This window comes from Eptatretus burgeri, chromosome 3, assembly GCF_056783735.1.
Source record: "Eptatretus burgeri isolate ZD-2024b chromosome 3, Ebu_testis_v1, whole genome shotgun sequence".
Taxonomy (NCBI): Eukaryota; Metazoa; Chordata; class Myxini; order Myxiniformes; family Myxinidae; genus Eptatretus; species Eptatretus burgeri.
In genome coordinates, this window is record NC_140963.1 from 93749477 (window position 1) to 93762901 (window position 13425).

The window sequence follows — 13425 nt, forward strand, 5'->3', positions numbered from 1 at the left end:
ATGTCAGGGGTGTTATAATCCCGGTTGCTGACCCTCCAATCAACTATGATTCACCTTCCTTTGTGGAAACCACAGGCTGCGGTGAATCAGTTGAAATGGGGTAAAGCTCCAGGGATCTGTGGCATCCATGCTGAACTTCTCAAAGCTGGTGGAAATTCTGCACTCGTGTCGTTGCATGCAGTTTTGTGCTCTTCCTGGAACACAGGCATCATCCCAACTGACTGCAAGAGGTGCCTTGTTGTCGCTCTCTGGAAAGGGAAGGGTGATCGCCAAGACTGCAACAACTACCGAGGGGTGATGCTGCTCTCAGTGCCGGGTAAGGTCTTTGCTTGGATAATTCTTGATAGGGTTCGCCACCATCTGCTTGAGCACCAGCGTCCAGAGCAGTCAGGCTTTACACCAAAGAGGTCAACGATTGACTGTATCCTTGCTCTTCGTGTCCTCACCGAATGCAGACGAGAGTTTCGGCAGGGGTTGCTTGCAGCCTATATTGATCTCTGTAAAGTGTTCGATTCAGTGAATCGGGATGTCCTCTGGAGAATTATTGGTCTTCGTGGGGTGCCACCAAACTGATCGATCTGATGTCTGAACTCTACTCTGGTACTGAGAGTGTTGTGAGATGTGGTGGTACCATCTCTGACTTATTTCCATTTGTTACTGGAGTTCGTCAGGGATGTGTACTTGCCCCCACACTTTTCAGCACTTGTATGGACTGGATTTTAGGGAGGATGTCGGAGAGATCAAGCTGCGGTGCATCCTTTGGGAATGTCAAGTTCTCTGACCTTGATTTCGCTGATGATGCAGTCATCTTTGCGGAGACTTTAGATATCCTTTTGGGGCCCTCGAGGTGCTGAATGAGGATTCAGAGCTACTGAGATTCCGGGTTTCCTGTGTCAAAAATAAGATCCAGGCTTTCAATGACATCTTGGATGCTGCTATCCTGTCTGTGCCTGTTTGTGGGAGGATGTTGAGGTCAGAGAGAGATTCACTTACCTTGGCAGTGATATTCTTGTCTCTGCCAGCTGTGAGCCAGAGGTCAAAAGAGGTCTGGGTCGGGCCTGGGGGGATTCACTGGATCATGGGGTGTGGCGCTGCCGATACCTTTGCGGGACGAAAGACCGAGTCTTCAGGTCCTTGGTGCTTCCAGTCTTGCTCTATGGATGCGAGACTTGGACTCTGATCAGGGATCTGAGACGGAAACTTAATTCCTTTGGAACCACGTCTCTTCGGAGAATCCTTGGCTATCACTGGTCAGACTTTGTGTCCAATGAGCGATTGCTGAGAGAGACTCAAATGAGATTTGTTACCTGCATAGTCCGTGAGCGTCAGCTGCGGCTGTATGGACATTTGGCTCTTTTTCTTGATGCTGATCCTGCTCACCAGATTCTCTCAGCGAGGGAGTCTCGTGAGTGGAGGAGACAATGGGTTGACCACGTGCCTCGTGGTTGCAGTAGGTTGATCGGCATCTCAAGGAGATGGGGATGGGCCAGGCATCTGCCTGGGGGATGGCCAGATGGAGGCCCTTGGAGTACCGGCAGAACATGGACACAGCGACGCGCTGCTCTGGTGCATGCTCCCATGCCTGACGTGACCTCATGATGAGTTAAGTGCTCATATGGGAATGCCAAACTCAACTCAAGAATGGAGTAAAGTTGGGATGGGGTTGAGGGATGAAAGTTTTCACCATTTTGAGTTAGTATTATGTACCTCGACTCTTAGTGGCAACATATAGTGCAGTATTATCCAACTTTAATGGACAGTTGTTGTTCATTTGTAAATAAACATGTAAATATAATTATAGTAACTCTTTCAGGTCGCAAAGTCAGAAGTCTTGAGTGAAGTTATATTTACAACACGGTAGAGCACTTTCCCACAGCCAGAGAATGGACCTGGACTCACCTTAATGTATCAAAATTAATTTCACGATTTAATTTTATAATGATCCAAGTCGACCCTTGTCAGACAAAACTTTTGCCTGTATTTATAGCCTGAGTCACTGTTACCTCACCTGAGAAGTAGGTTATGACTTCAGGTACAAGCCAGCTGTTGTTTCTTTGATGAGACAATAAACAAATTTGTTGCAAAATTGGACATGCTATCAACATTTCAAATACTCCATGCTTTTATTTCCAAAATTGAGTCCACCGATTGGAGTGAGGTTTACCAATTTGATCTGGCCGACTCTGCTTATAGAATCTTTCTATCTTCAGCAGAATCTATAACTTTCATTTCCCACTTATCTTCAAAACAATTGGCAAACCCAAAAATAAACCAACCCTGGATATCCCAATCAATAATAACTTCATACAATTACAAAAAGGGACTGTATCAGCATTTTTTTTTTACAAAACCCAATATCAGCAAACTAGTGCAAATGCACCGATTTCCACAATCACCTCACTTCAATCATCCGTCTTCCAAAGAAATATTACGACACCAAAAAGTTGGATTCTAATAAAACTAGTCTTAATGAGAAAGTGCACTCACTGGAGCGCATACCTCCGTGAAGCTGAACAGTTTACGTCTTGTATATCACTGATAGGCCAGATATGCATCCGAACCTGAACCAAAATATAATCAGCTTGTTCTTCTAACCAAACAAACTCATACACCAAGTTTTGTTAGAATCCGTCCACAACTTTTTGAAATATCATGCGATATATCGTTTTTGGTCCCATTTCTCAATTGGTGAAGAATCACTTAAAAAAAATTTTCATGATTTTCTCGTATCTGGATCCAGATCCGAATCTTCACCAAAATTGAATCAATTCACCCTTGTCACACACCCAACCTGTTCACCAAGTTTAATCTGAATCCATACATTACTTTTTGAGATATCCTGCACTCAGACAGACAGACAGGGGTGTAAACATAACCTGCATCCACCTTTGGTGACGGAGATAATAATAAATGACATGAAATTAATAACATCTTCGGTGAGACCAATAAGGATGATAATCCTAACAATTTTTGGGATGGAGAGCGGGTGATCTCATATTCTGCAGACATTTCTGATTCATTCTTCACTAACATTGGTTCTTGCTTTGCCAATAGGATTCCACCTACAACGAACCTTTTAGAGATCATCTTCATAACCCCAACAGTTTGATGGAATAAATTGATCAGTAGTTAAAGCCGTGATTTCCTTTTATCTCCTGACCTCTTGCATTTATCTTCCATTTTTCTTTCTATTGTGGAACTGACCATTGTCATCTTTATGAGGTCACTGAAATTTGGCTTATCTTCAAATCCAGCAATAAACGGGACACTTATAATGACAGACCTATTTCCATTCTTCCTTGTTTTTCTAAGATCTTGGAAAAGCTTGTTTGTAATCATTTCTCCAAGTTCATCCCTAACCCTCTTTCCGACCAACAGTTCAACTTTTGATCTAAACACTCGAATGATGTTGATCTTGTGCAATTAGTTGATAAATTCACCAGCGCTGTTTGTGACAAAATGTCGACAGATAGTTTTTATTGATCTATCGAAAGCTTTCAACACAATAGGGGAGTTTTGAAATGAGTATGAATGCAAATGATGTTTATTTTTTTATTTTTTTGGTATTTTCAGTGCTTTGTGTGCGTTTTCAGTGACTCACTTCTGTTAGATGGTACTCTTTTAACCTGCCGTCGCACATATGAAATATGCAAGTGAAGTCGTCTTTTTACCATAATTTTAACCATTTTTTAAAACTTTTATTTTTGTTGTTTATGTATTTGAGGCTTGTGGAAGAGCTAGTACTAAGACACTGAATGGATCAGGATGCAGCAGGACTAAAGGAACAGTAGAGAGAGGGGGGAAACACCAACAGCAGGGTTGAAATCCAAGACAGAGGGAGGCAGACAAACAATGGGTGTGGGGAGCAATGAGGAGCAGGAGAGGATATATGAGGTGGACAAGATGGATACTCTCAGGAGGAAAAACTGGAAATTTGGAAGGAAGAGGGATTGGGGTTGTGTGGGTGGGGGAGGGGGGGTGGAAGGTTAACAAGGGTACAAAAGATCATGGTTTCGGATTGGGGACAATCTGAGATGGTGTTGATCAACTGTCTTGAAGATCTGCAACTAGTCCTCAACACAAATGACCGGAACAAATGAATCATCACCGGAACACAAATGAGTGGAGGTGAACAGTAATCCTGGATTTAGGTAGTTTCACCAGAAGGATGTTGCAGAAACCTGGGGGGGGGCGGGGGGAGCATGGGAAGAGCAGAGGGTGTAAGACCATTAGAAGGCAGAGAGACCAGCGATCTGTCTGCGATAGGAAAGTGATAAGCCCATATACCAGCTTCATTGCAGGAGATTCCAATAATATTGGAGGCCTTGGTTTCCATGGCATCAAGCTGAGCATGGAAGCCAGCCGAGAGGGGAGAGCATTACTCTACCAATCTGTGGATGAAGGCCTTGTTGGTGGAAAGGAGTTCAGGTGCGCCAAGGAAGGACTTTATACAACGGAGGATGCCCAGTCAGTGGCTGGCTTAGGAGGCCAACTTTCAAATGTGGTTTACTCTCAAATGATCATAGCTGATTTAAATCAAAGAGGTGAAATTTCAAAATGGTTAACCATAATTGTTGTATTCCTGGAAGAAAAATGGATGCAAAAAAAATAGGAAATACGGGAAATGGGAAATGGGAAATATCTGTGGACCAGAGGTGTTGAGTTCCTACCATTTCCGGTTAATCCCAGCGAGCCTGGCAGTGTATATCGATCACACACACACACACACACACACACACACACACACACACACACACACACACACACACACACACACACACACACACACACACACACACACACACACACACACACACACAAAAGTGGTTACTTTTGGACCTGGGAAGGCTTTGTTCCACCTTTTGAAACCCGTACATGGACATAACAACCAATGACACATACATCCTGATGGATGCTTATCCTTTTAGCAACGTATACAAAAATCGAGTCTAATTTATTTTGTGGCACCAGAATCAAATAAACTATATATTTACAACAGCTCTCACTCCACCCACAACCCCTTCCTCCCAACATGATTAATAGTAATTTCCATTTTAAAATTTGATTTTAAACTTACCCTGTGCAATCTCAAGCCCCAGATATCACCTTCCCCTTAGTGTTTAGAAGCATCCAAACCAGATTAGTGGGGCAACTTAGCTAAATATAGCATAACAATTGTGCATTTTGTGAGGAGAGCACCAAATTCGGCACACTTGTAGCCTAACATATTGTTGTGGTTACCAGATTCGCAAACCACCATTCAGGTCCCTTAGGTGAGGTATCTCGGTAAGTGCATGTGTAGTTAGGCCCAAACCCGTTGTCTAGTGGGAATACATGTCATTTATACGTGCTGCGACTCTTCAGGATAGCCGTTTTTCTTTTACTATCTTTATTTTGGACCAATCGCCACCATCACAACCACAACAACAACCACCAACCACAATGCCGCTTCACCACAACCGCCATGACCTTTACCGTCACAACTCGCCACCATCGCATCACCGTCATCTCGCGCCACTCATGGGCACCGATGCTGGACTCGTGTAGGGCGCACGTTGAACAGCGTGTACAAAACCACGGATTTTCTGCTTCAAAAACGGATCCAAAACGACACACGCCCACTTTTTGCCGTCCAATCGGTGAGCGAGGGGCGAATTGGCCCCGCCCCCAGGGCGATCGATATATGCAAATTTGTGGATCAAAAAGCCTTCACGCCCACTTTTTCTCGGGCCAATGGGGAGCGAGTTGAAAGGTCAAAGGGAGGGGGTCAAAGGCGAAGTTACGGGGGGATAAAAGGACGGTGTTCGTCAGTCAAACGAGTCGTAAAAGTCGGAGCGAAAGAGTCAGCAGAACGGAGGCGAAGGAGTCGGAACGAGGCGAAGGAGTCGGAACAGAGAGTCAAGACTTCGCGGGCGGTGGAGCTGCTCGTCGTGTGCGTTGGAGTCGGAACGGAGGGGACGAGCTGTGGAGAGGCGGCGAGTCGGACGAAGGGTGCTCGCGTCGTGCAAGGAGCTGCGCGCCAGAGGGAGGCCGGCAGCGCGACCTGGCCGAGGTGGAGACGCTCGTCGCACATAATAAAGATCCTCTATGCCCCGAGCATCAGCAACCCCCCTCCTGTTTCCCCCCGCGCTGAGATAGTGCGACCAAGGGGGCCCCGTTCCCACCCCCTGCCAGGCACTGTCCACGAGGCCCGCGGGTTGCGGGGCCATCGCCGCTCCGCGTCTCATCACCAGACGGGTAGGCCCGACCTGGTCTCGGCCCCAGGCCTACCTCATTCTTGAGGGTATTTCTTTTCCTTGGTTTTGGGTATGTGTTGTCGGCGCCGTCTGTGAAGTAGAATTGTATAAGTGTTGCCGTGTGCTCGGTAGTCGGAATTAGCTCTGCACTGTGTTTTCACTTTTATGTTTGCTTTTTGTGTAAATGGAATTGTGTTTTCTTTTTTGTGTGCATTTGGTGGAATTGTATTTGTGTGCTTTCCGTTCGTCGCGAATAAATGTGCTTTATTGTTGAACTGTCTCCCGCTTCGCTTCGTCTTTTCCTCCATTGAATCCCCATCTTGCTTCACGTAAAGGGTTGGTAGTGGGCTGAATACGCCCGATAATTAATCGAACCGTCGAGGTCGACGATAACACCGCTCGGTTATTCTGATAGTACGGAACGGGTCGCTTAAGTGGCCCGTGTCCGAAGTCGACCTGCGGCGAGGTGCGATCGCCCGGTCTACCCTCCGCGTGGGTACTTAGGTAGTTCGAATTTGGCGAGCAACCCTATCCCACGCGGGGGCTGATTGGCTCGATCGCGGTGAGACCGAAAGGTCCACCCGTGACTGGTTCCCGGCGTTAGTCCGAGAGGGTCACGACTGGATTGTCCGTCCGGTGGGCGACGTGCCGCGATTCGAGTTACGTGGCCGTCAGCACGCCGGCGGGCGCGAAAACCGCAACAATATTATGAACAGATTTGGATGTTGAGCCATCTCAAATTCAGCCGCTGATGGCTGTGGCAGCCATTTTCCACTGCCATCAAAAATTTTGAGATGGCCCAATATCCAAATCTGTTCATAATATGATAGGCTACTCGTGTGCCGAATTTGGTGCTTTCCTCACAAAATGCACAATTGTTATGCTAAGTTGCCCCACTAGATACTGTGTCTCCCTCAGGGAAGTCTGCCTTGTACATCTCACTCTCACATCAACGGAGCTGGCACAAGCTTTGTACATTCTCATGTCGTTAAGATATCCTTTGTTGAAGAGTTGTAAGAGTTGTTTACCATTATTTGGTCATGATGTATGGCATCGTATTTCCAAATGCAGATGTCTATTTAATAAATCACCAAGCCTGCCATGTTTACAGGAGGCACTCTCACAAAGTCCACTCACTGGCAAGTATTGTCGAGGGTTTGGGTAGAATGAGCCCGTCCATCATTATTCAGGCCTTTCACTCCAGACTCCCGATGACGTGGTCAGGAGTCTGCAGTACGGGCAGCTGTGACATCTCGGCCTTTTCGGCAAACTGAGAAAGTTCTCCGAGTCTTTCATTGTGCAGTGCTACACAACCCGTTTCTCTCAGGTACTTTTGCAAGTATTTTTCAGCTTCTTTTAGAAGCTTTGTGAGCCATTTTAGGTAACAATCCTAATCTTGCATGCACGATATGCGTTGACATGACCCAAGGACCGCTGTTTCTAGGCGTTTATACACATGCACGCTGAGCATTCTGGTGCGGATTGCATCATTTCGAAAGTCCCATGTTGACCATGGTATTCTTACATCTAAGCCTGATTTTTATAGTATCAGGGGTGTTGCTCTGCAATGGTTCACTATTTATCTTAGTAACCTTGAACAATTTACTACTCTTTTTTTTTTCTTTTTTTTGAATACCTTGTCGAGGCTCATGTGAGAGCTAACACACAATGCACATCAAGGGGGAAATGAGACAGGAGGGGAGGGAGTGGGAAGGACAAAATAGTGGGGAACAGAGACATTTGGAGATCTGTGGAAGGGAGAGGGATGGGACAGGGAACATGGGGAATAGAAGATGGACATTACAGGGACTTTCAGGAGGGAAAGCAGCGAATTTGAAAGAGGTGGGCTTGGGTGGATAAACGGGGGTAGAAAAGATCGTGGTTTTGGATGGGGGGTGAAAAGAGATGGTGGTGAACAGCTGTTTTGAAGGCCTGGAGGGAAGAATGGGAAAGAATAGAGTGAGGAAGTTTATTCCAAAGGCGGGGAAAAAGAGGAATGAAAGAGTGAAGGTGAGCAGTGATTCGTGATTTTGGTGGTTTTACTAGAAGGGGGTTGTTGGCGGACCTTGAGCACCCTGCAGAAATGTGGGGACAAATTGTAGAGAGAGCAGGTGGGGGGGGGGGCGAGGCTGGAGAGGAGACGGTTGAAGACAGAAAGACCACCGACCAACCTGCGGTGATTGAGTGAGAGGCCCAAAGACTCAGCCTCATTGCGGGAGATGCCAATGATCCGAAATGCCTTGGTTTCCACAGCGTGAAGCCGAGAAAAGTGGGAGGCAGGAGCACCAGCCTGGAGGGGAGAGCAGCACTCCATCAGACTGCAGCCAAAAGCTTTGCATGTGGTCAGGAGGTCAGGTTTGACCGAGGAAGGATTTTGCACGATGGAGGTTTCCCAGTCGGCGACTGGCTTTGGAGGCCAGGTTGGAAATATAGCTTGCCAAGGAAAGATCGTGGCAGATTGTGAGACCCAGAAGCTTGAAAGAAAGGACTTCTTCCAGAGGATTATTGAGAAAGTGGATGGGGTGGGGGGGGGGGGTTCTAAACGGTCCTTTCGAAGAGACATCGTGAGAGTGTGAGATTTGTCCGGATTGAAAGACATGTTCCACGTGTTGGACCAGTTTGTGATTTTATCCAGATCAGCAGTGAGCGAAGAAGCTGCTGCTTGCCGGTCTGAGGGATGACCAATGGTACGGCAGAGGGTGGAGACATCAGCAAAGAGATATAGAGGATTTTCCAGAGAGTCGGAGAAATGATTGATGAAAACCAGAAAAGAACAGGGCCCAGAACGCTACCTTGAGGAACTCCAGCCTGGACATGAAGAGGGGATGAAAGAACTCCATTTAGGGCCACACGTTGACTGTGACAGGAGAGGATGTCTGCAAGCCATGAGTGGAGATGGCCTTGGATACCATAGGAAGAGAGTTTGGTGAGCAGGGCAGGGTGCCAGACCGTGTCAAAAGCACGTGATATATCCAGGGATACGGCTCGGATTTCCTGTCTGGAATTGAGGGCTTTCATCCATTGTTGGGAGAGCAGAAGCAGCATATCCAGGGTAGAGTGACCTGGTCTGAAACCAAATTGATGATCAGAACTCAAGCCATTGGAGAAGAGGAAGCATTTGATGTCTGAAGCGATGATGGATTCCATAACCTTGCTGATGATTGGCAGAAGGCTGATTGGTCTGTATTTGCAGGGATCTGTTTTTGCACCTTTTTTGTGCAGGGCAGTGATGTTTGCTGATTTCCAAAATCAGCGAAAAATCAGTAAAATTACAGTCATTCAACATGAATACAGCAACCCATCACACAAACGTCGGTAAGGAGTGTCACAAAACCAAGGGTTGTTTAACCAATTGATGTCCAACCAGCAGGCATAGAATCCAAACTTGTGTTTATTTAAAATACACGACATAAGTGAACCATGAACTCCAGCTCGGCACTGTACGCTGCAAAGCAAGTGATGACTGGCTCTTCTCCTCCTCCTCTCCTTTATATACTCAATCCAGGAACTTTTGTTGAACCCCTTCCTTCTAGACACTAGCTTATAATTACTAGATGCTCCAAAACCAAAATACTGCTAAGAATTGCTCGGTAACACGAGATATTGAGAAGTTCAATATCCAGAAGTAAGCAGAAATTTCCCAAACTCTCGCGATCTCTCCGCAGAGCTAAACGTCTAACTACAACATTAATACTTGCCACCTTTTTCTCTACTTAACTTTTATGATAAACCACTTGCCTCAACAAATATTACAGAGTTAAAATAACAGCCAATTTATTATACGCCCAATATACATTGTTACGTTTGAGGGGGGGTATGCATTCAAAGGGTAATTGGGATGTTTAATTAGGTATGCCATGCTGTTCGAGTGTACCAGGATCTCGATGTAATAAGTAGCAATTCAGTGGTGATAAGTTGTCTTGTAAATGTCCATTTCTTCAAGGGGGAAATGATAATTGTCACGTAATTAGATAGGGACACGGGATAGGGTAAGTGTGTCTGCGTAAACCCCTTTTGGTATTCCCTGGAGGCTTGCCGTGACGTCACAGGACAGTACTGCGGATGGCTCCGCCCCGTGATCACGATTGGCGGAAGGCGACGGCGGTGGGCCAATAAAACGGCTCGATTGGAAGTGACGAGGACGGGAGGATAAAAAGGTTCTGTTCGGGGTCGAAAAGGAAAAGGAAGAGGAAGAAGATCGGGACAGAAAGACCGTTTTTTGGGGTGGAGGTTGTTGTGCTGGGAGCGTGCTGTGTTGTTGCGCTGATTTGGCCCTGGTTTCATTGTGTCTTGTAGCCTTGCTGAGCCTCGTGCCTCACCTTGGTTGGCTCTGGGGTTCTGCTGGCTCGGAGTACGGGGTCGAACGGCGGGCGGACCTGCCTCCCTCTCCTGCTCGCAATTTGGCACCAGAACTGGTTCCCTGGCGGCTGTGAGCGGACTTGGGCCAAGACCAGGAGGTCGACAGCACCACGGTTTCTCCTGCCCCCCTGACGAGAGCAAGGCCAGCTCGTCCGACGCCAATCCAGGGACAGTTGCGTCCACACCACGGTCCAGCCTGACCACCAGGAATAGCTACGTTGTGTGTGTTTGTGTGTGTGTGTGTGTGTGTGTGTGTGTGTGTGTGTGTGTGTGTGTGTGTGTGTGTGTGTGTGTGTGTGTGTGTGTGTGTGTGTGTGTGTGTGTGTGTGTGTGTGTGTGTGTGTGTGTGTGTGTGTGTGTGTGTGTGTGTGTGTACCTGGCGCCTTAGAGGGTTTGAGATTTGTATATTCATTGGAATTGTCTGTGTTTTCCCCACGCCCGATCCCACACCATCCCGTCGAATCGCCCCGGATCCCTCTTCTTGCCGAGTCTTGTTATTTCTGGTGAGAGGAATAAACGTTATCAACTCAGTGAAAAGCGACTCGTGCCACCTTCCTCGTCCCGTTTGCGGTAGAGCAATTAGAACCGCCACCTTTGGGTTATAAATAAATAAACCGCCTCCATCGTTTCGGCTCATTCTACGTTGGCGGGACTGTTTAAGTCCCGTGGACGTCACAATATATATATATATATATATATATATATATATATATATATATATATATATATATATATATATATATATATATATATATATATATATATATATATATATATATATATATATATATATATCGGGGCGTATTATGTGATACCGGTCATCTGTCCGTCCGTCCATTCCTGTCCGCACTCTAACTCCCAAAGTTTTCAACTTTCACGTTTCATATTTGGTACATAGGTACAGACTGTGGAGACGGTGTGTCGCGACATATGTTCGTCATCTAAAGTGGTTGCCATGGCAACCAGGATGCTGTTTTCCATGAAGTCACACAATTCTGTATATACCTTCTTGTTTGGGTGCATATTGTGCTCACTTGTTCTATATATTATCATAAGTACACAAGTGTCGGCAATTGGCATTAATCACACTGAACCAATGCACCGTCGAGCAACCACTCATGAAGAAGTTGTGACAATGTGTCAGGCTGTATCTCACTGGCTGATGCAAAAAAAAAAAAAATAGACCTCAGCGTGTTCACCAGGTGTCCCTCAAATCAAACTTTGTTCTTCAGATGAGCAACGTTATCATGGATTTTTCAATATATGCTGTTTTAATAGTGTAGCAGCATAGCAAACCTGTTGTGCATTTTGTGATACAAGCACCAAATTTGGCACAATTGTTCATTAATATGTTGCGAACATTTTCAGATATTGGGCCACTTGAAATTCTCTCTTTATGTCCGCCATATTGGATTTCAAAATGGCCGCCACTTGAAATCTACATTTGCGATTATCTCTGGACGTAATGCAGCTATTGACTTGATTCTGGTATCTAAATGTATGTTTTTGTGGGCAAGGAATCCAATGGTACCATTTTCAACTTAATATTATCTATCACAGTCTGTTATATAATTTTATTTGGAAATTATCTCGGCAAATATTGGATTCAACACAATACTTTGAAAATAATGTCTTAAGGCCCGGTCACACCTTGACGTTTTAGCCAACGTATGCCGATTTTTGAATTTTTTTTTCTAAAACGCTGGCACACGTTGAATACGTTATGGGTAAGTTTTGATAACATTGAGAGCACGCTGAAAAACACTGCCATACGTCGTTGTACGTTGGCTTTAAACGTTGTACTTTTTGGTTGTCCTCAAATTTTTTCATGCTTGAAATTTCACGACGTATGCCGGCGTATGACTCACACGTTCCGCTACGCTGGCCACTGTTTGTATGCACGGTCTGCGATCGTTGACAGACGTCAACACATGCTACTTGTAAGTTAATCATAAGTTGAGACACGCCGAGGTAATGTTTAGCATACCCGAAACTTATTTCTAACCTATGATTAACGTGTTGTTGGCACGTTACGCGATCGTTGCCACACATCGACAGACGTTACTTTTAAGTTACTCATAGGCTGAAAGACGTCGGTATCATGGATCGTCCTTGCGTCAGCGTCCACGGCCACGGCCAGGACACTTATTTGCAGCATTCTTCAAACTTTTCTTCGGCATGACGAGGATGTTCACACTTCGATGTCTAGCTTGGCTATGATTCCAATTGTCCATCGGCAGCATCTATTTAAAATAGTCGAGTTTGAGCGTTTTAACACGTTCAGAAGAAACGCTTCAAATATCCAAACCCCAGCGTCAAAAAACAAAGGCGAGTGACAGCAATTTAAATCGTTCATTGTAAACAATGAAAATAGCTGAGTGGTACCGTTTAAAAGTCGTTGAGTGTAAAAAAAAAAACCTATTGTTGAGCACAAGCGTCTACTTTCAATAGTGGAGATGCAGCCATTTAAATCGTTGAGTTTATCATTTAAATCGTTAAATCGTTAAACGCAAGGACGATCCATCATAACCTACACCCTCCCCCTCACACTCACCTACTACTGCCAACATGAACAAACTACTACTAATACTAATACTGATACTGATACTGATACTGTTACTGCTGACATGGACATCGACTCAAAAAGGACTCCACTGTTGGGTTCCCCTTTTATGAGCACCATTTTTATATACCAATTCCCAAAACCGCTGGGAACACGTCTTTATATGACAGTTGTAAGCTAGAAACACGTTCATTTATTTTTTTTGTCGACCAGAAGACGTCATTGGAATACGTCTACATACGTCGATGTGTGTTGGGACTACGTAAA

General features: G+C 45.5%; 1 protein-coding gene across 4 annotated transcripts in view; it reads left to right on the plus strand.

Annotated features, from left to right (window-relative positions):
• The window catches only part of SV2C (synaptic vesicle glycoprotein 2C), a 143693-nt gene that overhangs the window by 37816 nt on the left and 92452 nt on the right, over positions 1-13425 (plus strand). The window contains exon 1 of one of the 4 annotated variants that reach the window (XM_085874557.1): positions 5485-6237. The exons of the other annotated variants lie outside the window; for them this stretch is intronic. The gene's annotated coding sequence lies outside the window, so the exon portion shown is untranslated. Of the gene's footprint in view, positions 1-5484; positions 6238-13425 lie in introns of those variants that run through there. 4 annotated transcript variants of the gene reach the window in all.